We start from the raw sequence: 14,154 nt of genomic DNA, 5'->3' as shown, positions 1-14,154 counted from the left end.
TATTTGCTTTATTGATTTTGCTGGAAATTTATGTTAAGGTACTAAATGATTTTTCTAATATACCATCGAAGGACACTCTCTAAATTCTGTGTAAAAACATGTATGCATTTTGGAAAGTTGATCTATCACTTGTTCATTTTGGTTTATAATGTTCTTTCATCATGAATGTGGACTATAAGGCACTGATGAGAGCATAAACCTCCATTAAATATTAAAATCTCAGGCTGGATGACTATGAATTAGTTGGCCAAATATTGTATATTGAGTTGTACTAAAAAAAAAAAAGAAATCTGGCTCAGAACATAAAAGAATGTGTACACTTTTGCAAATGAAGCAACTGACAAAGGATTAATCTCCAAGATATACAAGCAGCTCATGAAGCTCAATATCTCAAAAACAAACAACCCAATCCAATAATGGACAGAAGACCTAAAGAGACATTTCTCCAAAGAAGATATACAGATTGCCAACAAACACATGAAAGAATGCTCAACATCACTAATCATTAGAGAAATGCAAATCAAAACTACAATGAGGTTTCACCTCACACTGGTCAGAATGGCCATCATCAAAAAATCTAGAAACAATAAATGCTGGAGAGGGTGTAGAGAAAAGGGAACCCTCTTTCACTGCTGGTGGGAATGTAAATTGATACAGCTACTATGGAGAACAGTATGGAGGTTCCTTAAAAAACTACAAATAGAACTACCATATGACCCAGCAATCCCACTACTGGGCATGTACCCTGAGAAAACCATAATCCAAAAAGAGTCATGTACCACCTTGTTCATTACAGCACTATTTATAATAGCCAAAACATGGAAGCAACCTAAGTGTCCATCGACAGATGAGTGGATAAAGAATATGTGGCACATATATACAATGGAATATTACTTAGCCATAAAAAGAAATGAAATTGAACTCTTTGTAGTGAGTTGGATGGACCTAGAGTCTGTCATACAGAGTGGAGTAAGTCAGAAAGAGAAACACAAATACCGTATGCTAACACATATATATGGAGTCTAAAAAAAAAAAAAGGTTCTGATGAACCTAGGGGCAGGAGAGGAATAAAGACGCAGACAGACGTAGAGAATGGACTTGAGGACACAGGGAGGAGGAAGGGTAAGCTGAGATGAAGTGAGAGAGTGGCATTTACATATATGCACTACCAAATGTGGAATAGATAGCTAGTGGGAAGCAGCCTGCATAGCACAGGGAGATGAGCTAGGTGATTTTTGACCACCTAGAGCAGTGGGATAGGGAGGGTGGGAGGAAGAGGCAAGAGGGAGGGGATAAGCGGTTATATGTATCTGTATAGCTGATTCACTTTGTTATACAACAGCAACTAACACAACAATGTAAATCAATTATACCTCAATAAAGATGTTTAAAAAAATCCATTAACAATTGAATGATTTCTAGTAGGTTATTTAGGAATAATAATTATTGGAATGAATTCAGCAATTTCACTTGATCTATTATATGCAAGTGTGTACTTTTTATATAAATCATCTAAACCACCTATGTTAGTGTTATTCCTAAGTACAATATTAATTCCAGTGTAAAAACAATAAAGAACAGAGTGAACTGTGACTGAAAAGAAAGGGACATTTCATTCCTTTTTAAGTTAAAATACGTTATGAGACATTTGTTGTTAGTGTTTTCAAATTAAAAAAACTTACTTTTATCGAATGGTAATTATTTGTCATCCTCTCAATATATGCGTTGTCAAAGCTATCTGGAATCAATCTGAAATTCTTAGTGAGAATTTAAGGCAGAAAAATATGGAAACATAACACGAAGGTAAAATTTATTTAAGTTACAGAAGGAAGTTTCAATGATTACAACATGCATGCTTGCTATTAATGGTTTAGGAAGAATAATCATGGTTTTAAGTTGTTCTCCTTTCTTCCTTGTAGACATCAAAATGATAGATTCATAGAATAAATTAATTGATATTGAAGTATTTTCCTTAATATATAGTATATGTGTTCCTTTGGATGATTCTAGAAAATATTTTGAAATGAAGCATCATAAAAATTGATAAGTAGAGCTGTTTTGTCTTTGATGGATTATGTCTGTTTGCTCTTTTTTCATTGAGCAGTGAGAACTGACAAGCTGCTAGTTCTGGCTCAATGATTGTTGACACTTTGGTTTCTTTGGGGATAAATTATTAAAGGATATAATAAACAACAAAAAGTTAGCTTTCTCAGGAACAGTGAGCATTTTTTCATTTTAAAATGCATTGTAAAATAGATGATGACAAGCCCACATTTAAGTTGGACATAATTATTTTCATTGTATCACATTTGAAATGATGTTGGCACATCACAACTCTGCAGTAAACATCAGGAACTATGATTTCTGTGGATGAGATCAGAAGTGTATGTGTTGTATCAACCATCTCCAACTCCCAAATAAAACAATCTCTGAGCTTCAACTGATACATAGTAGTAATATGTGAGCATTTGTTGACTTACTGAATTGTTTCAATCAATGTGATTAAAATCTGTTTATAAATCTTCAATAATCTGATGTAAATAAAAGCAAAAATTTCATATCTAAATCAACACAATTTAGTAAATAAATCTTGACACAGCTGGTGTAATTTTTAAAGATAATTGATACTACTTTTAATTAATTTGAACTCATTTCTGAGTTTTAAGAGTTCTTTTTACTTCTAGAGAGTTGTTCCCTGTGTGTGGTCTGCCTTATAATTCCCTGAATTTTAATGTTCACGAGGGAAGCCAACTTATCTTTATCTTTTTTTTTAAAATATGATTTTCATATCTTGTGTTTTAGGTTAGGGTTAAGACAAAAAATGTTACTAGATAAAAAGAGGAACATTTCATGATGCTTAAAGTTCAATCCATCAAGAATAAAAGAAAAATATAAACACATATGCAACTAATAACAGAGCACAAAAAGGCATCAGCAATAATGGACAGAAGTAAAGAGACAAGGAAAGATTCTTCCCTCAAATCTTCAGAGGGAGTATGGTCCTGTCAACCCCTTGTTATGTCAGTCTGGGAAATCAAATACAGGGTGTGATATTTATAGGGTATAAGGTTACTTTCTGAGGTTATGTAAACATCTTAAAATTGACTGTGGTGATGGTTGCACATAAATTCAGTTGTATGCTTTAAGTGAGTGAATTGCATGCTATGTGGATTACATATCAGTAAAGCTATTTTAAAAAGTACCCTTGAATTCCTGAGATAAAACTGAGTTTGGTCATAATAGAGTCTCCTTTGTATATATTGGTGAACTTAATTTGGTAAATAAGATAGCGGTGACATGTTATTTTCTCTTCCTTTCCTCTTCTTTCTTCTTTTCTTCTTTCCTTCCTTCCTCCATACCTCCATTTCTCCAAATCTCTCTCATTTTTTCTTTTTCCTTCTTTCCTCCTTTCTTCTCTCCCTCTTTCTCTTTCTCTTCTCTCTCTCTGTCTTTCCTCTCTCTAACTTCTTTTTCAGATTTTGGCATTATCCATATACTAGCTTCAAAAAACATTTAGGACAATGATTTATTATGTAAATAAGTAAAATAAGTAATATTAGTATTTTTTCTTCCTTGAATGTTTGATTTAATTCTCCAGTAAAACCATCTTGCCCTAAAGATTTCCTGGTTGGAGTGTTTTTGTTAAAAGGTTTTTTGAGTTTTTGTTAGTATTGAACAACTTAGATTCTCTGTTTCTCCTTATATCAGTTTGGTAAATCGTATTTCTCAAGGAATTTCTCCAATTCATCCAAATTATTTAATTTGTAGGCTAATTATGAATTATAATGTCTGAAACAAAAAAAAAATTTACTCAGTGGACCCAAAAGCACAATGGAGAAGATAGACAAAAGAATCAGCTACCTTTAAAGTTAGAGCAATCCAATCAGAAGAAGAGAAAGAAAATGCATTAAAACAAACAAACAGATATAACATTTTTAGGGAGCTGTGGGAAACTGTCAAAAGGTCTAATGAATACTTAATTGAAGAACAAGAAAAAGAAGTGAAAGAGATTTGAGGAGAAAATATTTGAAGAAATAATGGATGAAAAGTACTCAGATTTTTCAAAATGACATACATTTATAGATTAAAAATTCAACAAATCATGAATAAGAAAAGTTAAAAGATAACCAAGCTTATTCACATAAAATCAACTGGCTGGAAAACCAACGTAAAGAAAAAACTCAAAGGAAGTAGAGAAAAGTGACATATTAAATAGAGAGGAACAAGAATTACAATGATAGCAGACTTCAAGTCAGAAATCATGGTGTCTGGACAACAGTGAGAAAAATCAATAAAATAAATAGGTAAAGTGTTGAAAAAAAGGTAAAAAAAGTCCTACCTTAAAATCTATATTTAGTAAAAACATTTTTTCAGGAAGAAAGGAAAAATAAAAACAGTGTCATATGAATAAAATATAAGAAAATTTGATGCCAGATTTTTTCACAAGAAATGCAAAATGCAGAAAGTGCAAAAGGATATTAACAAGGCAAAAAAGGAAAGTATATTACAGAGAAATTTTGATATTTAAAAGCAAAGGAGAGCATCAGAAATGGTAAATGTCTCAGTAAATATAAAAGCCTGTGTTTTCTTGTTTAGCTCTTTAAAAATGTGACTGAATCTGTTTTTTTTTTTATGCCAACCAGTATGTTGTATTTTTTATGGCAGCCCTGGACAACTAAACACAAAATAAAGAAAATACAGTGATAGAAAGGCTTACAGTTTTATAATCCTTCTGTACTTACTGTGTTTTATATGAAGTGCTAAAATATTAACTCTAAGTAAGCTGTGAAAAGTTAGATATGTATATTGTAAAATAATATCAGAAGCAACTACTGAAAACTAATAGAAACAATTTTGCCCAAAAAGCCAGTAGATGATTTAAAATACTCTATATTAAAATATTAAGATAGAGCTTCCCTGGTGGCGCAGTGGTTAAGAGTCCGCCTGCCGATGCAGGGGACATGGGTTCGTGCCCCGGTCCAGGAAGATCCCACGTGCTGCGGAGCGGCTAGGCCTGTGAGCCATGGCCGCTGAGCCTGTGCCTCTGGAGCCTGTGCTCCGCAACGGGGGAGGCCACAACAGTGAGAGGCCCACATACCGCAAAAAATAAATAAATAAATAAAATAAAAACAAAAATAAAATATTAAAATAATCACAATAAGGGAAGGAAAGGAAAACAATGGAACAAACATAGAGAGAACAAACATAATAAATAATAAAATTGGAATATTGATTTAATATTTTCTATAGTTTTTTAAAGGTTAACAGCATAAGAACTCTGTTTAAAAGGCACATTTTAGCATAATGAATTCAAAAAGGGAGACCTAACTACATAGTACCTAAAGAAGATGTAATTTTAATACAAATAAAGATATGAAAGTAAAGGAAAAAATAAAACATATAAACAGGAGGCATGATATTAATAAAATACAGTAGTACAGTAGTATTAATAAAATACAGTAGTCCCTTATCCATTTAAATTTGATGTTACTATTCCTAGTTGCTGTGATAAATTGAGTTTATTTTGTATTCATGTCATATTGTGAGCATATTCAGTATTAATACATCCCAAACAAAACTTAGAACACAGTGAGCACCTAATGATAGAATAATAAATTAGGACATTTTAAGCATAGTTTCTTATAAAACCCCTATCATGCAGTCCAATTTCTATAACATCAGAATTGGTGATCTTTGCCAAAACCTGGCGTAAAATCAACATGCTCCAGCATCAAAATGATTTTTTTCCAAAGGTTTTCAAAGAGACTCAGACCTGAAATAACTTGCCTTTCAGAATGATGAAGTTGTTTTAATATTAGTGACATTGCTTTCATCTTAAATTCCTGCCCTTAGTGGAAGAAAAGTCAATCATTAAATTGTCAATAAAATGCTTCCAGGTGACACTAATTTCTCAAAAGCTGTCTAAGTTAAAAGCCCCAGACAAGAACTTCCTTCCCCTCAAAATTTAAAATCTGACAGCACATTAAAGTTTGCTTTATAAAATGACACATGATTTACGTATGACAACTTTTGAAAACTATGACTTCCCTATAATCAGAGGGTAAAAACGTTCTTTCCTTTTGTATCTAAGACTCTTGTCACTTTTGACCAGATGGAAATTCAGTGACAAGATGGTAAATCAATCAAGTCTACTTTTGATTTGCACTGAATTCTTTCCACTCCTTGCAAATATTCTCAAAAATAAGAATGAGTTTTATAAGTTTTTGTGAGACATTATTCCAAATGACCTGGTCTCTTCTCTATTATGATACTTTCCATGCAGTCTACACCTACAGAAACACTCATGAAAAAAAGGAAAAAAAAAAAAAGGCTGTCCTCTGAACTTCAAATTGATGATTTCTGAAATTTTACATCCTGTCTCACACTTTTAAATTCTCAACTCTTTGGTTTTCTATGCTGTTTGACTCCATATTCCGTTTTTGCTCTTCATCTAGACTCTCTCTATCAGAGTAAGATCCAGATACTTTATTCCTGTTACTACGTTACACCCCTTGAGGTAGGTTTTATAGCCATGGCTTTGCACATTATGGCTGTTGTTAAATTATATTTGTCCTTTATGCCATGCCCATTGTTCTATAAAGTCTGGAGTGGAATGATGTATCACTGGCATAGCTAGGTTAATAATATTAATGTTTCAATTTCCAATTTCAGCTCCAACCATAAAGAGCTTTCAAATCCTCACTTTCGTCATTACAATAAGCAAAGGCTGGGAAAATTGAAAATCAATGACTTATCTTGGACCTATCAGAAAACTCAGTTCAGGGGAAACTACCACCTGTTAATCTGGAGAGACAGGCTCATCTGGAGACACATATTGAGATCTGCCTACTTGAAGAAAAGTTGTTGAATCTGTAACTGAAGGAGCTCTGAAATGAAAAGTCTGACAAACTGCTCGAGACAGAGTGTGGAAATATGTGAACATGAGACATTTCTGGGAACTTCACTCTTAAGGGGGTCCCTGCACTTATATAAACTTGACCTATGGGAACATCATAAGGTTATCACTCTGGATGAGAAAGATTCTCTCATGTATCTGACTGGGGTAGGAGTAGAGAAAAGTCACTGTGAAATAGCTTCAGAGACCTTCTCCAAGGTCTATATTCCAAAGGGAAATATTTGACGGAGCTTTATTCTACTTGTGGGAAGAGCATTCCTCTAACTCCAGCTCCATCTCCAATCCTATCTCACTTAAAAGGGAGAAAACACAACAGCACCAACAATAAATAAAGCAAAACAAAATTCAACAGGCATGAGAGCTTCAAGGAGATGGATTGGGAATGCTTATACCAGGGAACAAAATAAGGGACAGAGGAAGAAGATATACCACTTAAGAAACACATAAGAAGGAAGAATGTAACTGAAGACACCAACCCACTAAATCACAGATCATCCCATCACAGCAAGTCAGGTGTAGGTTATTTTGCAGACCATGAACTTTTGAAATCTCTTGAGTTAGCCATGTTGTCACTAGCTCATGACACATTTCTTGTGATGCAATCGTGTAGCACATAGCATATCTACCAAAAGGATGCTCTTTTAATAAGGGAAGGATCATGACCTACCTACTCTTGAAGACAGGGACTCTGGTTTATCACTGTATCCCAAGTAACTCTAATAGGAGTTGCTCAATAAACACATATTGAGTAAAGGAATAAATAAATGATAATCTAATATACTGGTAAATTACATGAAAAATCAAAAGGACCTGGTCAATCTATCTACCAGGAGACATTGTTAATGCATGGGAGAGGAAGAGTAATGAAATTCATGCCCATCAACCTGTTCCATGGCTTTATATCATGGGGATTACCAAAGGTGCTCTGATCTCTTAAGAAGATAAATGAGGATTTATGAAGAATGTTGCTCCTAATTTTCTAAAATACAATATATTGGATGAGGATTAACAAATCATAGGGAGGAAAAAAACAGTCACATGATAAAGATCCTGACACTACTATCACCACCACTAACTAAAACAACAGTAATTATAATAACTTTTATAATAACATTTACGTGGCACACTTTTTTGCTACACCATGGTAGCCTCATTACCTAGCACATAACAGGTATACAAGTTTTAGTGAAAGGATGTTTATATATTTGCTCTTTGGATGACTATGAGTTTACTTATTCTCTCAGTGTGAATTGAGAATAAGTAACATAAAACTAGTCATTTTTATTCCTTTGATAAAATATTGGTAATATATATGTAATTATAGTATGATAGGTAATAAGCAGCCTCCTCTTCCTGCATTTTGTTCTAAAATGTCAACAGTTTGAATAAACAACACAGCCATATGCAATTTTTCTTAGTATAATATTGTTTGATTAACAACACGTAATATTACTAAGAAATTCAGAACATACATAAAAGTTGTACCATATTTATCACTCTATACTTAAAAAATAAAATTAAATAAAGTAAGAGTGGAGGATTAGAGGTGCATTTCTTAGTTTACAAGATTCATCAGTTTTCTGGTAGCACCCTTATTCTTGTACCTCAGATTTCTTGATTTAGAACCTCTCTTAACTTTGTTTGTGGGACATACTAGTGCCGTTTTTGAAGTTCTGGTTAGAGCTTTATTCTCAAAGCACACCTATGCTGTCGTCCCTCGGGACCCATCAGACATTCATTGGTTCTAAAACCTCAGAGGATACCAAAATCCACAAAAACTCAAGTATCTTATATAAAATGGTGTTCTATTTTCATATAACCTACACACATTCTCCCATATGTTTTAAATCATCTCTAGATTATGTATACTACCTAATACAATGTAAATGCTATGTAAATAGTTGCCAGCATGTGGCAAATTCAAGTTTTTTTTTTTTAACTTTCTGGAATTTTTTCCCCAAATATAGTCGATCTGACATTGGCTGACACCTTGGATGTCAAACCCAAGGATAAGGGGGACCAGCTGTATATAGCCTTTTCTGGGAACACATTAGGACTTATCAGGTGAAGATAGCCTCATTATCTGTTTAACAATTCCATAAGTCATAGCACTACTGGGATAAGAAGAAAAACAAAGCAAATAGATTCTATCTCAGAAACCTCACAATTCAGTCCCCACTCAGACTTCACAGAAGTTCCATTTTGCATTCTCCAGGGGCTTAGTATTTTATTTTCCAGGAAATGATGTTTTCTACAATTCATTGTCCAATTTTCCAGAACAAAACCTCAAAAGTAACAGAGATGTTACATTGAACTACAGTAAAATATAAATTTATGGCAATTATCTTCATAAATAATTAAGTTCATGATTTAATTTACTTAGTGTGCAGGTAATGGTTTAATTTATTTAGACTGTTTAAAACTAAACATTCTCTTTCACTTTAATTTCAAAGATGAAAAGATTATTTCTTCCCACACTTTTCACCAACAATATAATCCTTTGTGGTCATTTCTTCTACGTGTAAACATGGTCTCTTGTTTATTTTTAATTTTTTAATTTTATCTGCTTAGCAGCTATCACTCCATGAATCTATTTTTATAGTTTTTTGGAAGCCTGCAATCATTTTTAGCAAGTCATGTTTGTCAAACTCTAAATGTGTTTACTCTTTCATTCTTTAAAATCTTTCTCTTCTTCCAGTTGTCCAGTATTTTTGTTTTTGTTCTTTGCAACTTTTCAGTCCCATTGTTACGGACTCTTTGCTCACAGTATACAAGATCCAGTGATGACAAGCTGCTTTGCAACTTTCATGAATTGCTTTCATGACTTGCTTATAAATATGACAGTTTGCCTAGCTGCTGTCACAAGTACTGTGTAAAAATTTCTTCGTATTAACTTCACACCGGGTTGAAGAAGAGTTACTTGTAATCTAGGGACCAAGTCCGTATTTAAATATTATGGTTGAACAATGAAAATTACCAAGGGTCCCAGTTAAACAATTAATTAAGTCCTAGTATATTATTCCCTAGTGGTTAGGTTTGCATCCTGGATCCCCACACAAAAAGTAACTTCAAAAAATGATGAGTTATTTTTTCAGCCTGTGCAATAATTCCATAAGGATAATCACATAAGGTAACTGGTTATTGTCAGTCTTCCCCTCCCTCCACCTTTCTCAAGAATTTATATGTATTGAATATGTAGCAAGTTTATTATATGGTTTCCTTTAACCATTACTTAAAGTAAAATACACACAAGTTTCTCTAGAATGTATCTACAGGTGGATCTTTGATATAATAGTATTTATGATATGATAAGATTCTAATGTTTATAACTAGAATTTCATAAGAGTTTGGAAATAAAAAACTTTGTAATGAGTAATTTAGGAAAACAAACAATTCTATAGGATTATATTGAAAGTTAAGTCACTCAGGGATGACGCTGATGCAGTGGTCCCGCACCTTATCCAAGAGGGATATATTCCTAGCCACCCAGTGTATGCCTGACACTGGATAATACCAAAGCCTATATACACTATGTTTTTTCCTATATATACGTATGTATGATTAGGTATAATTTATAAATTAGGCACTGTAAGAGTTTAACTATAATAACTAATAATAAAATAGAACAATTATAACAATATGCTGTAATAAAAGTTATGAGAATATGATCTCTCTGTCTCTCTCTCAGAAGATCTGATTATACAAATTTAAAGCCTTTTCCATCTTAACTAAGCACTTATTGGACAGCGCGGATGCAATTTTTGCAGCTTGAGGTTTGACATCTAAACTAGCACAAATTTCTTTTTCCTTCTTCACAATTGCATGCATAGAAAATTTGTTCTTTGTGGCCACCTGGAGGGGTGGGATGGGGAGGGTGGGAGGGAGGGAGACGCAGGAGCGAGGGGATGTGGGAACAGATGTATATGTATGACTGATTCACTTTGTTGTAAATCAGAGACTAATAAAAAAAAAAGAAAATTTGCTCTTACCATAAACAAAACAAACAAAAACTCCCACAGAATAGGAGAAAATATTTGCAAAAGAAGCAACCAACAAGGGACAGATCTCCAAAATATACAAACAGCTCATGCAGCTCTATATGAAAAAAGCAAACAACCCAATTTTCTGCAAGGCAGAAATAGAGACACAGATGTAGAGAACAAACATATGGACACCAAGGGGGGAAAGCAGGGTGTTGGGGTGGTGGTGGTGTGATGAATTGGGAGACTGGGATTGACATACATACACTAATATGCATAAAATAGATAATGAATAAGAACCTGCTGTATAAAAAATAAATAAAATTAAATTAAAAAAATCAACTCAATCAAAAAAACAGGTGGAAGATCTAAATAGACATTTCTCCAAAAAGCACATGAAAAGATGCTCAGCATCACTAACTGTTAGAGAAATGCAAATCAAAGCTACAATGAGGTATCACCTCACACCAGTCAGAATGGTCATCTTCAAAAAATCTATGAAAAATAAGTGCTGGCGAGGGTATGGAGAAAAGGGAACCCTCTTGTACTGTTGGTGGGAATGTAAATTGGTGTAGCCACTATGGAGAACAGTATGGAGGTTCCTTAAAAAACTAAAAATAGAATTACCATATGACCCAGCAATCCCACTACTGGGCATATACCCTGAGAAAACCATAATTCAAAAAGATACATGGGGCTTCCCTGGTGGCGCAGTGCTTGAGAGTCCGCCTGCCGATGCAGGGGAAACGGGTTCGTGCCCCGGTCCGGGAAGATCCCACATGCAGCGGAGCGGCTGGACCCGTGAGCCATGGCTGCTGAGTCTGCGCGTCCGGAGCCTGTGCTCCGCAACGGGAGAGGCCACAACAGTGAGAGGCCCACATACCGCAAAAAAAAAAAAAAAAAAAAAAAAAAAAAGATACATGCACCCCAATGTTCATTGCAACACTATTTACAATAGCCAGGATATGGAAGCAACCTAAATGTCCATTAACAGAGGAATGGATAAATAAGATGTGGTACATATACATAATGGAATATTACTCAGCCATAAAAAGGAACAAACTTGAGTTATTAGTAGTGAGGTGGGTGGACCTAGAGTCTGTCATACAGAGTGAAGTAAGTCAGAAAGAGGAAAACAAATACTATATACTAATGCATATATGTGGAATCTAGAAAAATGATATAGATGATCTTATTTGCAAAGCAGAAATAGAGACACAGACGTAGAGAACAAATGTATGGACACCAAGTGGGGGGGGAAGGGTGGGTGGGTGGGATGAACTGGGAGATTGGGATTGACATATATACACTAGTGGTACTGTGTATAAAATAGATAACGAATGAGAACCTACTGTATAGCTCAGGGGTCTCAATGCTCTGTGGTGACCTAAATGGGAAGGAAATCCAAAAAAGAGGGGATATATGTATATGTATAGTTGATTCACTTTGCTATACAGTAGAAACTAACACAACATTGTAAACAACTATACTCCATTAAAAATTAATTAAAAATAAATAAAATAAAATCCTAATCATGTCTTTTAATTGTTGTATGCATTTATAAGTAGTTTATAGTATTATAGGATATAATATTCAATAAATTGTTCATGAAATATGTATTTTGCAACTTACATTTTTATTGATATTTGTATCATTTTTAATGTTTTTGTAATATTTTATTTTTTTAAATTTGTAATTCACAAAAAGTTACTAACTGATGGACCAATTTTTGTCATTTTGCCACATTTGCTTTTTCATTTATTCTTTTTCTACATGTACACACACATGACATTTTCTGAATAATTTGGGATAAAATTAAGGATATTGTGACAGTTTTCTCTAAGTAATTCCGTGTATATATCCTAAGAACAAGGTCATTGCTTACAAACCACAAGACAATTATCAAAATTAGGAAATGGAATATTGTTGCAAGACTATTATCTCTTCCACAATATGTATTCTAATTTTTGCCCACGGTCTCAGTAATGTCCCTTATAACAACATTCTCCCTTATTCTATATTCAATCTAGGTCCTTGAGTCACATTTAATTATCAGATACCTTAAAAATATTTTGACAAATCTTCCCTAGTGGTGCAGTAGTTGAGAGTGCACCTGCCGATGCAGGGCACGCAGGTTCGTGCCCCGGCCTGGGAAGATCCCACGTGCCATGGAGTGGCTGGGCCCGTGAGCCATGGCCGCTGGGCCTGTGTGTCCAGAGCCTGTGCTCCACGACGGGAGAGGCCACAGCAGTGAGAGGCCCATGTACTGCAAAAAAAAAAAAAAAAAAAAAAAAAAATTGACAAAAATCTGTTTTGATCTGTGTTTTCAGTTTACTTTAATAATTTTGTAATTTCCATTGTTACACTATAACAAAATGTATTTACATTTTATATCCAAAATTTTAAAAAGTATGATGAAGATATTCATATGATGATATTTTTAATATTCAAAACACCACTTGACACACTCTGAAATTGAAGTATTCAGTCATTTTATACACATATATTCAGCGTTTTAAATATCAGAAATTTCCCTCTAAAGTTTTGATACCAATGAGCACCAATGTGAAAATTGTTTGGCATTCCTCTGTCTCCATTTTCTTTCCAATTCTCTCTGCTTATAAAATTTTTTTGCTCATATTTTGTTATGAAATATTCTTTTCATTTCCTTGTTTATTGGAATTGTGCTACTTTTGTTTTTGAATTTCTTATTTATGTAGTTTGCTCATTTATATTGTATTTTGTCCTTATGATTTGAAGGATTAGATTATTATCGAATTAAAAATTTTATAGTGAGGTCAGTGGTTAAACAATATTTATTGAAAACCCATTTACCAATTTTGGAGCTTATTACTTCACTTTTTATAGTGACTTTTACCATGAAATATTGTTTTTTAATATGTATGTATTCAAACTTAATGAGCAATATCTTCCAATTTACAGACTGCCAACCTACATATGCATAATTTATTGTAAGGATTTCAGTTTTCTGTTGATATTTAGTAATTTGAATCTGGAAATTTATGTTGCATATGTGCAGAGGTAAAGATCTACTGATTTTTTCCATATAGATAACAATGGAAATGATTATTGTATTTTCTATATTTTCTCATAGGTTTGATAATTGTATTTGTGTCAAATGTAAAATATTCACATCTACATGAATCTGTTACGGTCTCACTGTTCTGTTAATGCTATATTTGTATAATCTATGTAAAAGCATTTTAAATAAAAGCAATAATAGCATACATATATGTA

This window comes from Mesoplodon bidens (genome assembly GCF_964165515.1).
Source record: "Mesoplodon bidens genome assembly, chromosome: 4".
NCBI classification, from domain to species: Eukaryota; Metazoa; Chordata; class Mammalia; order Artiodactyla; family Ziphiidae; genus Mesoplodon; species Mesoplodon bidens.
This window is presented reverse-complemented; position numbering follows the sequence as displayed.